Source organism: Corapipo altera, unplaced genomic scaffold, assembly GCF_003945725.1.
Source record: "Corapipo altera isolate COAL_440 unplaced genomic scaffold, ASM394572v1 74, whole genome shotgun sequence".
Classification (NCBI taxonomy): Eukaryota; Metazoa; Chordata; class Aves; order Passeriformes; family Pipridae; genus Corapipo; species Corapipo altera.
The window spans coordinates 4,298,797-4,317,362 of NW_020884934.1; positions in this window are offsets into that span (position 1 = coordinate 4,298,797).

An 18,566-nucleotide genomic window follows, 5' to 3' on the forward strand; every position below is an offset into this window, starting at 1 on the left:
TTAAGGGCTTGATCGTACAAAATATGACTTCAGAAAGTGTCTATACTGAACCTACCTCCTGGTTCCTAGACAGCAGGAAGGAAGGAAGGAAGAAAGGAAGGAATGTGTTCGCTCAACACAGTTATATTTTACTCACATTTCAATTCAAGCCTTCCTATTGTGTTTGTGAAACGTACTGAAAAGGCAAAAGCTGAAATTACAGTCTTATCATCAAAACAGGCTGGTTCGGGTTTATATGCAGCTAATTGCTTACTGTTTAACCTACTTTTAGCTACATCCCCATACGCAGCCTATTTCAGTCTCTAAATGCTTTCAAGTCATTTGGGGAATATTAATTTGTCCCTCAGCCCAGAAGGGTGCCCAGTTGTTGGGTCAGCTGTTAAGAATGGGAAAATAGTCATTAGCACCAGGCAGCTTGCTTTCTTCCATTTGATCAGATTACAAATAATTAATCAAAAGTAAAGACAGTTTGAGGAGAGCCCACACTGTCTAACTCAATACGTGCCTTTTGTGAAGTTCCATTTGTCTTTATTATGTTTTATTTATCCAGTAGCAGTCCCTGAATGAATTAACTTTTACTCTGCTTTAACTTGTGCCATCAGAGCTTGTAGTTCAAGCAGGAACACACAGCCCCTATATTATTTAGGCAAGTAAAGTTTATTATTTTTCATTTATAGAGCCTTGGTTCTTCTCTGTGCCTTGTAATCACAGAGGTCTTTTACCAACACAAGCAGGAAATGAACTCACACCCATTTCTAACAGAATCCAGACTTACAGATTGAATGTGAAATTACAGCTTCTGCAGCTCTAGAAGAATTTATTGTGACTTTCATCCTGTTACATTACAGTGTATTTTAAAGCCATTATGGACAGTCTGACAGCTGCTAGAAATCAGTGTATCACTCTCAAATCCAAATGAGCTTCACTTGTTGTTTTTTGAGGACTTGGCCTCTTCTGCTTCCTGTAGAGCAAGACATTTAGTGTGCTCCATGATTTTGGAGCTGTCATGGTATGAGAGCTCCAAAATCTAATTCCCTAGTCCAAACCTCCTCCCACATCTCAACCCAATTTGAGATGGTTTTCCAGACAACCACATGAGACTCAAAATGGGGGAAAGAGAATATATATTACAATGACTGTACAAATAAATACTGCAATACATTATATACAATCTTAGCTATCTCTACCATGACATAAGTATTTACAATGGATCAAATCTCTTCTCCTCTCCAAATAAAAGTCCAGGAGGGAAGAAGGAAGATCCTTTTTCAGAGCAGCGAAGTCTCTAAGGCAGCAGGTCTCTCTTCTTCTCATGCAGCATCTGTATCTGGATTGTTGCAGCTGGATCTCTTTTCAATACACACAAGGGAGTCTCCTTTCACCCCTCTTGGCTCTCCTTCGACTCCAAGCGAAGGTCTCACCTGTGGACTGCCAGCAGGGACAAAACTCACTTCACCACAGGCATATCACAAAGTGTGGGGGCATCTTCGTGAAAGTCCCTTCCTCAGGGGATTCACCCCGAGTCAGAACATCTTGGGCAGCTTTCAGTTGAAAGCCTTTGCCTCAAGAGTTCTACTAGAGCTCCTGTGCTCTGTTTCGGGCTGCCAGCTTGGCAGCAGTGGCAGGGGGGGCCAAGGTCACCCCCCTCTGCATTCTGTCTGGCCATCCCGTCTGGCTCCAGGACATCTTTGAGCTTTTCAGCTCCTCTCTCTCCGGTGCTGCATGTTGCATTTTAGGACTTCCATCCAGTAGGAGCCCACCACCCCAACTTAAGGGGGGTCTCAAAAGGGTTTTGGGGAGTCTGGTTCAGTTCTTACCCCCAAAACTCTGTGTAGAGTTTAGTCCTGCTCTCTCTCTCTCTTCATTAGACATCTCTGTGTCTTCTTGCCTGGCTGCAAACCGCCTCTGCTGTTTTCTTATCTTTTCTGGCTCTCTGCCACCGCTCTCTGGACACTGCTCCTGCTGCTGCTCTGTCTCTGCTCACTCACGGTGGAGAAAACTTCTTTAGCTTTCAGCTACAGGCACTTAGCTCAGTTTAACACTGTTCCAAGTCCCTGCAGCCCCCCGCTGGGGGCTGGGGGGGCCCAACCTCCAGTGGGGCTGCTGCTGTTTCTCCTTGTGGCTCCTACAACATGGCTACTTCTTCCACAACCAACTACAACTACCTTCTCTTCCGTTCTGGTTGTGATATGTTTATATTTTGCAGAAGCACTCATTGGCTAAAACCTCAAAACTTCAAGGATCACCACCCCCTGGGGTTTTACCATTTTATAACTGCAGAGGGAAAACTGTTTCCTCCCACCACAGGAGCACATGCTGCTGATGATTTCAAATGTGTGTTCCTGAGTTGCTCAGTCTGTTTGAAACTCTCGACTCCTGAATCAAAAAGAAATAAAGGAAACTAATGCACCAGGTTGTACTTGTTTAACACTGCCAAAGTAGAATAATCACATTGCCAATAATTGAAGTTCCCCTGGACGGACAGTAGTGACATTTAGAAGACAGCTGCTTTCCAATCTGGATGCTTGGAAAATCAAACAGGTGGGCAAAAAAGCTTCCATGTTTCAGGAATTCTGCTTCCCATCAGTATCCCGTCTTGATAGAGGCCCTTGATTATACCTCTGGGAAACTTTAGTTAGTTAAAAGTTCAAATACCTATTAAGAATTTCATCTGGGCAGCCAATATGCGATTTTTCTCTACAGAAATGCAAGCTATGAGACAAAAGCTCAAGAAGTCTTTGCTTGCTTCCTCTTCCTACTCCACAATCGTACATGAGTACAGTCAGAACTTGTTCTTAATGAGGATGTAGCTGCCCTAGAGTGAGGAAACGTGCTGGGTGGAAAGCTCAGCATCAGCACTTATGCTGAGACCTGGAGCTGGCTTTGCACATCTCCACCCTCCCAAGAATGAACACACTGCGTTTCAAAAGTCCACAGTCCTTCAGGGGTTTTGACCCATGTGGTGTGAAAATGAAAGATGAATTTTCTAAGTACAGGCTCGCTCTCGAAGTAGCATGAAGGTCAGCTGCTGTGTGCAGCTACTTCAATAAATCAGAATGGTTTCCAAGGGTGTCCAGCTCTGTTAAAGCCCTTTTGTGGATACACCTGGAATAATACCACAGAGAAAGGCAGCATCTTACACGAGGGCTGTGATCCTGTAAGTGTTGCTGCTCAGAATACACCTACGTGGAAGCACTTCTGGGGAAGAGAACTTCGGTTTGTACCTCAGTAACCAAAATCTCTAGGTCTCTCTGGGCTTTACCTGATGTAGTAGATGGGAAGAATGAGAGTATGTGTGCCAAAATACATGATTTTTGTTTTTTCCCATCTGAAATCATGAAAGAATAGCTACATGATAATTTAGGGGACTAATTCAACATGATGTTTCTCTTCATTTACCTCACTGAGTCCTGTTAGTAGCACCTCAGACTTCAAACTTTTGTTCTTTAATAGTCAAAAGTTGCAAAAAAGCAGCATAGGGGGAAAAAACCCAATTTATCTTTCAAGGCAGTGATTCACAATAAAAACAACTTTCATCTATCTGCTTCTTGTGTTAATATAAAAATACAATTTTCTAACTTTAAATTCACTCTGAATCCTGCCTCTTTAAGCTCTGTAAAATTTCTGTTGGTGACCTCTACTTCTTGCATAATTACTGTTAATAAAAAGCTTGAAAAAATGTTAATAAAATCTTGAAATGCCTCACTGAATCGGAAAGCTATTTAAATACTTGCTATTGAGCCCAAAGTTTGAAATTCCCTTTGTCTTTTGTGTACTTGGGCAAGTCTTCAGTGGAGCTGTCTTGCTTTGAATGATTTTGTGCAGGTTTGGATGAGTGCAGAAGGTAGCCCAGAAGATTTTCTTTTCCAGACTGTAACTGGAGCAAATTGAGCTTCTCTGGAGAATTAAGGCTTGAGTCTTTGATCTGTATCTGAAAGCTTTTGCTAGAACTGATTCCTGTAGCTTCTCAAGAGGTGGACTGGTGGAGAATGTACCTCTTTTCATAGAAATGAAAAATCAGGAGTGACTGGAGAAGAAAAAACTCCTTATTTTGAAAGAAAAAGGTACCTCAGGAAGGAGGAGATGAAGAACTTGTTTTTGTTCAACTGTGAACAAAAACAGACAAGATCAGACAAAATCACCGGAAGCGGGCTGCGACAGAGGAGAGACTCCCATTTAATTGAGTCCTTTAATTGTCTGAAATGATTCAGAGAAAAAAATAGGAACACTAAAAGAAAGAGTGAGGACATCTCTGAGGACTTTACCCTAAGCCCAAAGGTGCTCCACTTAGATGAGAAAACAGAAAGAAATGAGCCCATTTTATGGATACTCAGCCTTATACCTCACATGTGACTGTCATCTGTAGATGATGGTTTCTTTTTGTTAGTTTCAATGTAGTGCACTATGCTATTCTATATTATACTGTAATCTACTAGCAGCTTTTAGCTTTTATACTGTGTAGTAAAATAATTCCGATTGAGATCTTTTGTCTGTTCATTTATCATAATAAATAATTCATTTAATATAAATAGATCTGATTTGCCATCATTAAAACTTGTCGGGCAACGTGGTTCAATCACACCTTGTAATTCCTTAAATTTAAACCATTGACAAAATCTGAAGCTGATAAAGGTTTTAACTTGACCTTAAACTCCTTTCTGGAAAAGAAATACATTTTTGCCCCCTGTGGATTTTGAAATACATGAGCTTTACATATCATGAAAGGGGGTAGGCAGATTAAAAGAGTTGAGAATTATCATTTTTAAGTCTACTTTTTAACATATCTCAGGTATTTTGAGGATTGATATACAGTTGGGGTTTTTTAAATGTTTTGAGTTGATGGTGACACATTTGAAACTCCTGATATATCAGGAGTGTGGAAACAGGAAGACATGAAAGGGTCAGATCCTGCCTTTTGCTTGTGTTGTGTATCTGGAGCCATATTGTGGAAGTAAAAGGAATTACTTCTGTAAAACAGGAGGTATTCTGGCCTCTGGATTTCAGGTAGAGTTTCTGCTCTCAAATTTCCTTTATGTCAGCTCATGTAACCATAATTACCAGGCACCGGTTTCTCTTATCCCAGTCCCCTATCCAACATCTGCACAGAACTCTGAAATCCCAAACATATTGGTGAGAATCTGTGCAAGTACTCTGCTTGTGGGATTTTTTTTTTTTTTATGTGGGGGATTTATTTCTCTTTTTTTCTGATCAGGTGCACAGCACACGCCTGGTTCCCACAACTGAGAGGAAGCAGATTCTTGCTTTTCACTCTCCTGGGCAGTAATTACAATTTGTCAGGAATGAAGCTGATTTTGTAACTCAACATCTCCCCATAGCACAATTGTGTAACAGCTATACAAATATTTGTTCCTGTTAAATGCTTGGGGGGAAAAAAAATACAAAAACCCCATAACATTTTAGTGGAGGCCAGAATTGGCATAAAGTAGTCATAGGAACAAATCCTTTTATTTCCCCCATCCTAGAACATTGTACAGAATTAATTGAAATTGTCAGTAAGACTTCCATTGACTTCTGTAGGAATAATTCCAGATCCTAAATATATATAGTTCATTATGGATGTTGTATCAACATTCATAATCTATTTATATATTCAATTGGCATAGTAAAGGTACGAGATTGTCATCATTGTCCAAGTATAAATTTTGGGGCATCAACATAGACTTCACTTCCTGTGCTCCTCCAATCATGGATTTCTGATTACAAGTCTGATAAAGGAATGAAAGTAATTTTTTCTAATTAACTTGGTACTGAATCATCTTCTCTATACCATCTTTTATACTGTGTCGAACAGTCACAAAGGAGAGGATAACAGGAGAGATAAATCTGTAGTGGTTTCCACTTTCTGGGCCTTTTTTAAGTCCTTAAGGAAAAGCATTTAGAACAGAACAAAAGCTGTGAAAACTGGTAGTTGCCACCCAGGATTTCTGGTGGTTATTGAATAGTTTTAGTATTATTCAAATCCACAGCAGATAGAAAATCCACAGAGATAGAAAATAGGATTGTAAAGCAAGTAACTATGACTTTTTTCACATTTTCTTTTAAATTTCATTTGGAAGGAAAAAAGGCCAGGATAAGAAATATTTTAGGAAATATTTTTGATTGACTATTCATGGCCTACTGGTGGAAAATTATGGGATTATTAAAATATCTGTTTCTGTCGTATGGAAATAAGACCATCAGATACCTGTACCCATCATGAAGCAATGTAAATGAAATGACTGTCAACTATTTACAAAGTGATGGCTCTTATTGAATCTGTCACCCTTACTAACTCCCTGCATATTCCACCCCTCCACCTGTCTCGTGGTGCCCTCACAAAACAGGCAGAAGTGTAAACTCAAAAACGGAAAAAAAAAGGTTCATGAAGACTGGGATTTTTGTCCATGTTTTGACTGGACTGGATGAATTATTTGAAACATTGTATTTTGTTTAATGATATTTCAAGATAATCCATTTAAGTGGGAAAAAATCTTACTTCAATTTTTTTTTTTGAGCACTTACTCATTTGTATGAGTTTTTTATTTTTTAAGAGTGTCTCCTTTTTTTTTTTCCCCATGTAAACTGGAAAGTAATGTTAGCTTCCCAGATTACGTGATGAAAGTGTTTTATTTTCTTGTGTCCCACTCATCCTGTGATCTTCTAGGTCCCAATAAGAATCTGACTTGCAGAGTGTTCATGCCTCAAGTCAGGGCACACAGAAAACAGTCTTAGTGTAGTCTGCGTCTTTTTTTTGCTTAAGGAACTAAGATATTTGCAGATCTAACACCTTTTCATGACAAGCAAGATACCCAGTGATACGTGTTTTTTACTTGACTCAGGAGTCAAAAAAAAAAAGAGAAGAGGTATCCAGTGATGGAGCAAACAAATTTCTTGATGTTGGGAGGAAATTTCCATTAGGAAATTTTGAAGGAAATGAGAGCCATAAAGCCAAATCAGAGAAGAGCACTCCAGGAAAGCTTTGTCGTGTGGGAGGTACCAGGGGACCTTAAAGATCATCCAGTTCCACCCCCTGTCACAGGCAGGGACACCTTTCACTAGACCACGTTGCTCCAAGCCCTGTCCAAACTGGTCTTGAATACTTCCAGGGATGGGGCATCTACAAACTCTATGGGCATTCTGTGCCAGGGCCTCACCAGCCTCACAGTAAAGAATTTCTTCCTAGCTTCCAATCTAAACCTGCTCTCTTTCAAGTCTGAAGCCATTCCACCTTGTCCTGTCCCTTATATGATCCTTCATCTGCTTTATTTCAGAACCTAAGTTTGTCTATTGGGTTCCAAGCAAAATAAAACTGAGATTCACTTTAAATTTGTAGTTTTACAGTGCAGCTGGAACTTTATGCTTTTGTGTCAAAAGAGGCCTGAAGGTAATGGTATGTTAAATTGTTCCCCTGAAGCCCTTTTGGTCCATAAGAGTCATATGAAGCCACGATCCTTTACATATGTCTGCATGCACAGAGCCTACAGAAACAGGAAGAAATCAGATACACAAAGCTGGGTTTTGGTTAACCTTAACTGGAAAAAAAAGTGGCTAATAACAACAGCATTCTCAAACACAACACAACAGCTAGTCACAAAAATCTAGGGAATCAAAACCAAATTAGAATTTTTAAATTAAATAAATAGAGATGCTACCTATTTGAATTCCAGTTATTAAGCAGTACATTTCCAAGTTTATTCAACAGCCTTGAGGGTAATATAGCAAATATATATTTTACTGTGTTTTGATAATTTCTGCAAAAGAGATTTCTTCTGGGTTATCTATTGAACTCTATCCAGGTCCTTGGTGGAAAACCTGTTGCAGTTTGTCTACATTTCACTTCTGCATCATCGACCAGATTGCTTCTAAGTAAAAAAGATGACTGGAATTTGCATGTACGTTAGTTATTGGTGATTTTACATTGCTGAGAAGCCAGACCTTTGACAGTTATAAACAGATGCCCCTCTAACACATTTGGTTGGACTCAAAATGTGGAAATGTTTTTTCTTGATTAAAATAGCAATACTAAAACCATAGCTTTACTGTGAGTAGTAAAACTTATCCATTCACAGTCAGGAAAAAAAATTAATGATCAAACTATTCATACATTCGTTCAAAAGCAATATTTTCTACTTAGATCGGTTAGTTAACTGCACTCTATTGGTGCACATGTTGAGCAGAAATGAAGTTGGACTGAGGATGTTAAACCTGTGATTATTCATCAAGCATAACCTTCACCTGGAATTTCAGGGCCAAATTCAGTGGGTCTGCAGACAAAGATTGTACTATGTGAGAAATATTGTTTTTCCATCCTTTGGGTGTGAAAAAAGAGGTCAGATGTTCCATATAATAATCTCTGAATGCAAAATTTTGACTTCTGAAAATTTTTGTGCTGTAGTAATTTAGAAGATACATATGAGCTTCCAAACTGAAAGTGACCCAGATATAAACTGTGGTGCCTCAGTTAACTACAGTCTTAATTAAAGCTTGACTGTGTGCAGAAAAACTAAACTCTAAAATATTTTAAAAAATAAAATAACCACTACCATCTAATGTTTGAAGGTTGTTATAGTGATTGGTAATGCTTTGCAATAATGTGTGTGTCTCTCTGCCTTTTCAGTAATAAATGGATTGCATAAATGATAGAAGCTACCATAACCTGATGAGTTCATTATGGAATTATATCTTTAACTCACGTGCAAAACTAATCATAAGAAGAATGTTCATGCTGAAGCTGCTTGAAAAGAATGGTAACGTAAAAAGCTTTTTTTTTTAATCCATTGATACTTTATTCTATATGAACTCATTGCTAGAAGACATAAAAAAATCTTTAAAAATCAAGTTACACAGGCAACAAGACCAGAATGTGCACAGAAATCTATGTTTTGATTTATTTCTTTTTAATTAGTGAGTGCTTTGTGGCTTTGTTTAGTACAGTGAAACAAACCGTTTGCCAGTGTTTCCCCACTTAATGTAGGAAATTCCATGTTCTGAAGCATTTAAATCAATCTAATTGCCTTTGACATGTCTACTGCTTTTCGTTTTTTTTTTTCTTCAGGATCTATTTCTCTTTTTGGTACCCGATTCTCCCTATGTCTCTGTTCTCTCTGGCCTTCATACGACCTTTCTTACTGTTTTCAACTTCCTTTTCATCAATGACATTTCAATGGAAAATGTTGTTTGAATCACGAATTTTACTCCAGTGCACAATGAAGGACCAGATACCACAAGGTTATGGGCATGTTTACTTTACGGACGTGGGACAATGATGATGTAGATGTCCACAGTAGCTGTGACCTGCTTGGGTAACAACACAGGTTTATGCACCATATGGGCCAGCATGAACTAATGCAACCAACTCCTGCCACACTGGTGCACAATAAAACCTGCAAACCCTTCTTTTGTGAGATGTAATTTTGAGGATGCCTGTTTAGATCAGGATTCTGAGACTTGGAAGATCACTGCCAGAGAAAAAACCAAAATCTTCTCTCTCTGGTGCACAGGTATTTGTCAGCCTTTAGGCATGAGTTGTCTTTCTACTCTGTCTAAATCCTGAAGCAGCTTTCCTTGTCCTCTATTCAGATGAGGCCGTCTGTGCTGGAAGAGCTTTTGGTTATTATCTGGATTCACACTTTGTGGAGATTAATTAAGTGAGGAATGGATACCCAAGACATTTATAATTAAGGCCTTAAGTAAGTCATAAACCAGGGCTCCAAAGATGAGAGCTCACTGCTTGACTGATTCACTAAATCACACATTCCCTCTTGACCACTGTTTTAAGGGCATAGTCTTTGCCAGCTCCTTGCACATGCTCAGAGAATTATTCACTTCAGAGCTCCTGGCGTTATCAACATCACAGTATTTTTTCCCAAGCACTGCTCACGTTAAATTCTTTGAACTTGCATCACTTCATAAGGTCTGGTTCGACTTTTTAGACCTGCAAGTAGGTGTTTTGCATACTGAAGAACCTAATCTCATTCCCAAATCTTGCTGGCTCCTGGGGTTCCCCACATTAAAGATATTCTTCATCAGCTTTTCAGATGCTTCTGTTTTCAGCTTGGAAAACTATGATGACTTTATGGGGGATCTAAGAGGGAATGAGTTACTTTGAATCTTAGTTTTCTGCTACGGGGGGGCATACTTTTCAGTTTCAAATTGAATTTAAAAAGTAAATAATAATTCTGGCATCTTTCAAGAAGTTGGATATTTTTTCTTTTCAGAGAGAGTGTTTAGAGTCTAGTCCAACACTCCTAAAGTCTAAGATAACCAGGGATAAGAAAGGAAGCCAGTATGGCTAAAAGGAATCTAAGGAGGTTATTAGAAGTATAAAAGACATCCTTCAATAAGTGGAGTTCAAACGAAAATTGCATCAAAGATAATAAACTTTCTGTCAAGATAAATGTGAAGACGTAATAAAGCTGGCCAAAAAAAAGATTCTGAGGAGCAAGGGTTCAAAATCTAACAATAAAACCTTTTTTTCAGATGCTTCAAAAGCAGGAAGTTTACCGGCAAGTTGATGGGGACAATATATTACTGAAATGTAGAAAGACCATTATAGAAGGACAAATCCATAGCAGAAAAGCTTGAAAGTATGACATTGGTGAATGCTCATTAAGGAGGATGTCAAGGAAGTTTCCCTGTTAAAACCAGTTGCTGGGGACTGTTCTGAGGAACTGCTGATACCCAAAGGCTTTGATAGTGAAGTGGATTAGAATAAATCAACACAACAACAGGGACAAGGACCTCGTGCAAAAGCTCTAACAAAACTCAAAGAACAGTCAACTCTCATTGCTTTTTACCACTTCAGTCAGCCTTCTTTTAGAGATTTATGATATTCTGTGTCTGATGCTGCTTTTCAAAAAGGCTTCAAGACAATCAGGAACTACGAACTTATGTATGACTTTCATATTTCCAAACTGGTATAACATTCCTGTATTATAGTCAAAACAACAACAAAAACCCAACCCAAGCCCATACTTATTGCAAAGCAAAACAAAACAATTTTCCAGTCTCAGTTCTTTTGCATGAGTAATTGTTCCAAATTCAGTTGAAAGGTATTACTGTTTTTTTATCTTTGCTTGGCTTTTGACAGGAGATTACCTTCTGTTCTAACTTGAAGGCTTACCAGGTCCTTCAGTCTAATTCAGATACATTCACTGCACAGCTGAGTGGAGCGGAGAGGAAGAATCAATATGACCTAAAAATCAAACAAGGACTGTGAGACATTTGGTGGTTTATATGCCTGGGAGAAATGCTGGTATTACCACTTCCATGAAGTATTAGTATGGTTGATTTTAAAGACTGGCCTCAGGTCTATTCCCTGTCCCCAGTACTCAGGGGAAAAATTAGGATTAAGTGATATTTTTTGGTTTAAGACATATAACTGAAGTACATTTTAGAATAAAAATTCATTTTGCCTCTCCTGTTCCTCCTGAGAAGCTTCTGCACAGCAAATTAATTTGTCTGGACTTGTTTTCCCTCTTTTTTTATAACCAATGGTATAAACAGGCTATATATAAATAATACTGTGATCTCAATACAGGTAATATCTGTATTGGTGGGGCCATGTTCAATAACAGGACAACCAAAGCTGCATGATAAAATTTCTGTAAGATAAAATTCCTGCTGCCTGTGTGGTGCAGGTCTGTGACACTTTGCGCGCAGAGATGCAAAATGCCTGTTGATAAAAAGCAGATGTTCTCATTTCATCCCAGTGCATTTTGAATACAGAGAATGTGGTTGATGATGATAATATGTGGACTTGCTACTTTAATTTTACTTTGAGCTTCAGGGAGGTTTTTCCTCACTAGAAAGCCTTGACAAACCTATCTGGACATATAAGTGACTTTTATTTATATCTCTAATGGGGAATGGATATCCAGCTGCACATAACAGAGTCTTAAATAGTGACTCCTGCAATTTATAGGGTGGGTTTTTTCCCAATTTTATGAAAGTTGCGTAATTACAAATTATGTAATTGTTAAAGCTAAGACAGAACCAACTTAATTCCCTTCAATTCACAGACAGTACAACTCTGGTGAATAAAGTGCCACAAGATTATCTACCTGCATCCAGCAGTTAAGAGTTTACTTTCATGTAGTTGCAGGGAGCTATGAGACATTTCTCTATTTCAACCTTAGCCTGAGATAGTTCCTCCAGGTCACATTTAAATAAGAGAATAGTTAAGAATAAGATTCTAAACTCATTCTGTTTATAATATCTCTGGGCAACTTCTTTCTCATATTTACCGAGATCACTTCAGACATGCTGCAGTTATTTAATGAAATTTTCAAATGCCATTTTCAGATGTTCATCTAAACGAAACGTCAACCTTTTATTATGGTAGGGGAAAACCCTCTTTGACTATAAATTTATTTTAAAAAATTAATTAAATGTTATGTGTGTGTTTGCAGGACTTCACAGCTCTGGAAGATGACTTGTGGTTGGTTTGTCCTGGTGGAGTTTGTGCCAAAAAAAGAGCAGAGATTATCATTTTACATCGGTCTTTTTCTTGCTTAAAATACTGCCGGAGTTGTAGCTGCGGGAGAGGACGAGGATGAGGATGAGGATGAGGATGGAGGGAGGCGGTGGGGCTCTCCCGATGCCGCAGCTCCACCGCGCGGCCCATCCCGGTACCACGAGTGCATCCCATCCCGCTACCACGAGTGCATCCCATGGAACATCCCCGGGTGCCTCCGTGTTCCCCAAACTACGGGAAATGGGGACATAAACACCAGTGGAACACGTAATAACCAGCCTTTAAGGAGTGTTGAGTCTGGATTTGACCAGATCTCCCCTGTGATTCAGAAGCTGTGAACAGCCCTCTCTGTTCGTTCTGTTTCCCTCCTGGAGCTGGAGCTGCCCGGGGGTGCCCGAACTGAGGAACCAATGTGCTGTGTTGTGATTTAATAGGATGATTATAAATTTATGATTTATACTGATGCTGCCACCCCTGAGCTCCACAGCCAGGCAGGAGCCATCCCAGCTTGGGCGCCTGGGACATTCCTGGGGCATTTCTGCATTGCCTGACCAGGAACCCCCGTACCTGGCTCAGCACCTACCAGAATCATGCCTAAATGCAACATAACATTTCTTCTGAAGCTAAATTCACACGAAATTTCCACTTCTCTGCAATTCCTTCACATTTCTGTGGGGTTTTTTTGAAAACAAAAAAACTCAAAACAATCAAACAAACAAAACACAAAACCAAAGCAAAACCAACCTATTGGAGGAAAATCAGAGAAGTTTTCCATAGATAGCAATGCAATGCACATGTATTTTCTCCACAACCAGATCTTGCAAAACCTTTAGAAGGTATTATTCCTGGAAACCCGATTTATGGAACAGCAAGTGGATGGATAGCTGATCCTCAGGGGAGAAAAATGTAACTCCTCGTGACAAGGGTGTGGACAGACTACCAGATTCCAAGTTGGTGTTGCTGGGCTGATGACTTTATTAGCAAATATTTTATATAAGCCTGGTTTGTGTGTTACCAGGTAACTGTGTTGGGTTTAACAGCTTACATAAACATAACAGATCTGTTGCATTCCATTATATCAAAGCATTGAATGAGAAACTGGTAGTAGATCATCCAAAATAATGCAGTTTGACAGGTAAGGATTTTTTTCAGTTAATCTAGAAATTCTCTGGTGGGGCAGAGATATGTTTTGTCCCTTAAAATATGTGATTCTCCACAAATACAGGCTCCAGTGATAGCACATCAGTAGGTAGCCATGTGAGAAATATCCCTTTCTCACTGGTTTCAGTATCTTAATTAAATATATTTGACCAGTGAGGCAAAGGCAGAGCGGCTGAGTGGGCAGACAGAAGTGCTACAAGGTAGATTCTTTTTGATATGGGACATCACCTTTTGTCATGTGAGCAGGAGCTCCCCTGCCCCACAATCTAGAGTGTTTTGTATGGGATTTCTTATTTATGCTGTCTCAAACGTCATGTGTTTGTGTTCCTCTTCAGATGAACTTTGATTCTGACCCTGCTGAGGGTGCATTGCTTGTTTTGGAAATACTTGCAATACCCTCAGAGTGTTTATTTTCCACCCCAATACATTTCTACATTCTTGCAAACTTCCCCTGGTTGTAATGCGATGTTTGGCTGGGAAACAGAGAATACAAAAGAAAATCAGTGCCCCAGTCTCAGGGAAATGTAGTGGAACTGTGACAGAAAGTGTTTTATTGGAAACAAGACAAAGATTTCCAGAGAAATAATAAACAAACAGCTGGTCAGCATCTCTGCAAGACCATCAACTCCAGATGTGTATTTCCTGGAAGAATCAGACTATTTTGTTTAACTCTCTTCCTCTGCCCTCAGCAGGTAGGAGCAGCAGAGGGCAGATTTAGTGCTAATGTTCCAGGGCAGATAATTAGATATTTAATAAGTGTAGCAGCAATTCAATTTGCATGACCGGATAACCATGTACAGATTGTTCCCAGCAATGGATCTGAAGTGCTGACTTTCTCCAGGTATTTGTTGAAGACCAGCACTTAGACCACAGAGTACATAAAGAGTAAGTTCCAAAGGGGTAGCAGCAGGAAAACACTTCTCCCCTGCAGAGCTGTGCAGAATCTGTCTAATGTCAATGTTGACATTTGGGTCTCTTTTGCCAGGGTAGTGTAGAGTATTAAGAAGGGTCAAGACGAGACGTGTGTTTTCTGAAGCAAGGCCTCCACTCCTCCACCAAGAAATAGAAGTTTCAAAAACAGTGACAGAGAACCTGAGAGCAGATCCTTTTGGTATGCATGAAGCCATAGCACCATCAACTTCATGTACATGGGGTAGATGGAAGTGGAGCTATTGAAGTGAGTCTAGGTCCAGGGTCAGACCTGAATCCAACAATAACTGGTTGTGTCACCTCAGAGGGCTGGATAGGAGCCTTGCTGCACTGTCACTCCCCTGACAGTACTCAAAATTCAGCTTCTCCACAACAGCTAATACCTTTCCCTTTAAAACTACATCTCAGCAGGATACTCTGGATTCCTTTCCCCACCCACGACGTGGGGCGGCCCAGTTCTAGTTCCATTTCCATCTGAGGAACCATTCCGACGTCTTGAAGGATGGGGAAAGGGAACTCCAGGGGTTTCTTCAGGGGTCTCTTCTGACCCTGAGCGTGGAGGGGAGAGGTGCTCCCCCCTCCCCCCCCGCATGTGGCCCCATGGCCAACACGGAGACAGGACACCAGGCGTGGAGAGGAGGCAAGAGAGCGTTTATTGTTGTGGATGCTACATTTATAGGGTTTAGGAGGATTCACAGAGTAACCAATTAGAAGTCTCAAGGGGCTTACAGGAACACCCAATCACAGGAAGGAGTTAACAAAGGCCAATGGAAAACACCTCAGGACACCTTCCCAGGACATTCCTGAGATAACATTACCGTGGGGGGTGTTGGGAAGAAGAAGCATGTGTTTGCAAAGAGACCACCAAAAGCCATTTTAAGACATGTTTAAACAGCAGTTTTCCCATATAATGCAGATTTAGTGCTACAGGATACAACATCTCAGTGCAACCCTAGAAGTAGGATATCCCCTTTGAATAGCTCACAGACTGGTCCAGGGGGACAGCGGGGGACTATGTCCTCCCAGAAGTGCAAGTACAGCTTGCAGAGCTACATAATCTAAGTATTAGATAGTACAGCTTGCAGGGCTGTATAATCTAAGACTAAAATGTTGTTGGATAGCACCAGATGCTTTAAATTCCACTTTGTGACCAACAGCAGAAGCAGAAAAATAAGTGTGATGTGAATCAGAGAAGGAGGCTTAGGTAGGAACTTCCTCATCCAAAAGCATGAGGAGACTTAAAGAGCTTGGAGTTGAGAAAAACTGAATGACAGGGTTAGAAATGAGGAGGTTTTTCAAAAGATTAGAGAGAGATAGAGTCTTATATGACCAACCTAGTCATAGTAAAGCAAGCCATATTCTTTTCAGGTTTATGAAACAGCAAGGGTTTATAAATAAATACCAGTGATGGGCTCTGCAGTGCAGGTGGTGCCTGAGCCTGGAAGAACACAGTGTGCCCAATTACAGTTCAGATGAGGCTGCTGCACTGGCAGCTGCCACAGCCATTATTTTCTTGCTAAGCTAAGCAAGTCAGACATGGACATTCACTGGAATCTCAAAATGCTTTGTTTGTATTCAGGTGAATTTCTGTGTGAGCATTCAGTGAGCAGCAGCACATCCATGTACATTCACGGATGTGGGTGATGGATAGGACACCTAATCCATGGAAAGAGAATTTGCCTCAGGACAGAGTTTGGACAAACTTTTTCTTGTTATAAAGGCAGAGGGCTGAGAGGAAGGATTGGATTTTGCCCTACAAGGTAAGATAACAAAATTGGCACTGCACTCTAATGAAAAAGTGAACCTTGTGACCAGCAGCAAAAAGCCAAAGTCTTTGAGCAGACAAACCCACCTACCTGATCTGAAGGTGCAGAATTGATGTAAGTATATTTGCAAATCAACACTTTAACATTGCAGTGTCTGTGGAGACAAAGGACTGGCAGCCTGAACAGCTGCAGAGTTACCTGAACCTTTATGAAGCAGCACAAACAGGCTTGCACCAGCTCCCTGCCTGTGTCAAATGTAGCTTGTTTAAAGCCAGACAGATGACTGTGACATGCAACTGCTTCCTGGAGGGGCTACATTCCTGCAGTGCTCCAGTCCACACAGTGGTTGAGCATCCAGTGGTACCTCAGGACTGCAGGCCTTCATAACATCAGCTGAACACAAGCCCCAACCAACCAGACATGAACCATCTGCTCTCTCTGCTGTGCTTGCCTGGCACAGCCAGCCATTTCTCCTTTCTACTGGGAGGGCTGAGTGACCTGAGAGCTAGCCAGCTCTTCCCCAGGGCTCAGACACAGTGACTGGCCTTTCAAACTCTGGTGGAACAGACACGGAGATGAATTTTGCACACTGGAGTCCCCAATACTCTCACTGGGGCAGTGGTAAACAAAACCAGCTGCAGTTTGCAAAAGGCATTAGTGTCACTGCAACTTGCTTCATCATTAGGAACCAAAAGCCTGGAATAGGAAGTTCCTGGCAGGAGTTTAAACTTGGTATTGCTGCATAAAGCCAACATGGCTTATGCTCAACAGTTTAAAAGGTATTACACTATGCGTTTATGTATAGTAAAGTGTACAACAGACATGGGAAGTCATCAGATCTCTGGATTGTCTGGAAAGTTGCTTTCTCACTCTCTGTCTGCCTCATGCAGCAGGGACAGGTTAAAAATGGTCTCCCAGTGTAGTGCTGTCACAAGCATGTTTTGTTTGAGGTCAGAGAATCTTAGAACCTATTGCATTTCTCCTCTGACTGCAAACATTAACCTCTGTAATTGTATCCAGGCAGGTCTTTGTCCTGGTAAAGAATAGAGTATAACTTAAGTTTTGGCTTTGAGATACTCTCTGTGGATCCTCTGTGTAACAACACAGTTTTTCAGTGGCATGAGGGATAGTGGGGTGGTTGATTTTCAACAGTAGGTGGACACCTAATGTCCTCTGTGCCCTTGGAGATCATTCCTTCCTGTATTGTTTTGCCACCTGCCTACACAAAGTTTCTGCAATTTAGGGTTTAAACCCAACATTCGTAACAGAAAAAGCAATGTACATAATGAAGAAAAAACATTTGGTTCTGGGAAAAGGCACTAAATGTTTTGGGGGTCTGTTTAATATTCATTGTGCATATTCCTGAGAAATTAATGTCTACTTTTTAAGATTCACTGGTTATTTTGTTGTTGGGTTTTTTTTAGTTTGGGCTTTTGGGGGGTGGAGGGGATGAAGGATTCTTTTTATATCAAGGGGTACAAGGGTGTAAGGTGAGACTGACTAGATCAATCTCATCCTTTTTTAGCAATGATTTCTCCAGGTTTCTGGTAGTAGCTGGACATTTCAAGTATTGGTAAAGTTTGTTCTTACTTCTTGTAGATGAGCTAATCTTCATTTTCAGCCTTTGAGATCACAAGTCATAGCTGTGCTTCACCAGCTTCAGCTGATGACATTACTGACGCCCAAAACAGAGAGAGGAAGAGCTAAATGCATCAACTGCTAATACTGTTAATGGTGGGGAACCTGGGACTCCTGGTATCTTCACCCAGTTCAGAAGAAAGGTTGCTACAGAGTGCAAACAGGTGAGAGAGTAACCACTGAAGTTACCTGCTTTTCAATAGCTCTAAAAAACATTATCTGTAGGAACAAAATATGGAAAGATGACTCACATCATTCAAATTAATGGTTGGGCTTTTCAGTGACATGTGAAGAATTTACCAATCCATTTTACCACAAATTATTGTGATTACATTCTGTCCACTTGCTTGAAAAAAAAAAAATCAGACTGTATTTCTGATTCTTGTTGGGCTATTTACTTGAAGTCTTCCCTGAATAAATAAAGTTCAGAAAATAATAATGCAAGGCTCATCTTGCTTTAAAAAGACTGACAGTAAGTGTGCTCATCTGGTGTGAAATGGTTGTTCTCATATGTTGTATTTTTTAAAGAGACAGTCTGCGCTTTATATAGAAATACATTTCATTCGTCTTTGTCTCAAATGCTAAGTACCTGTGTG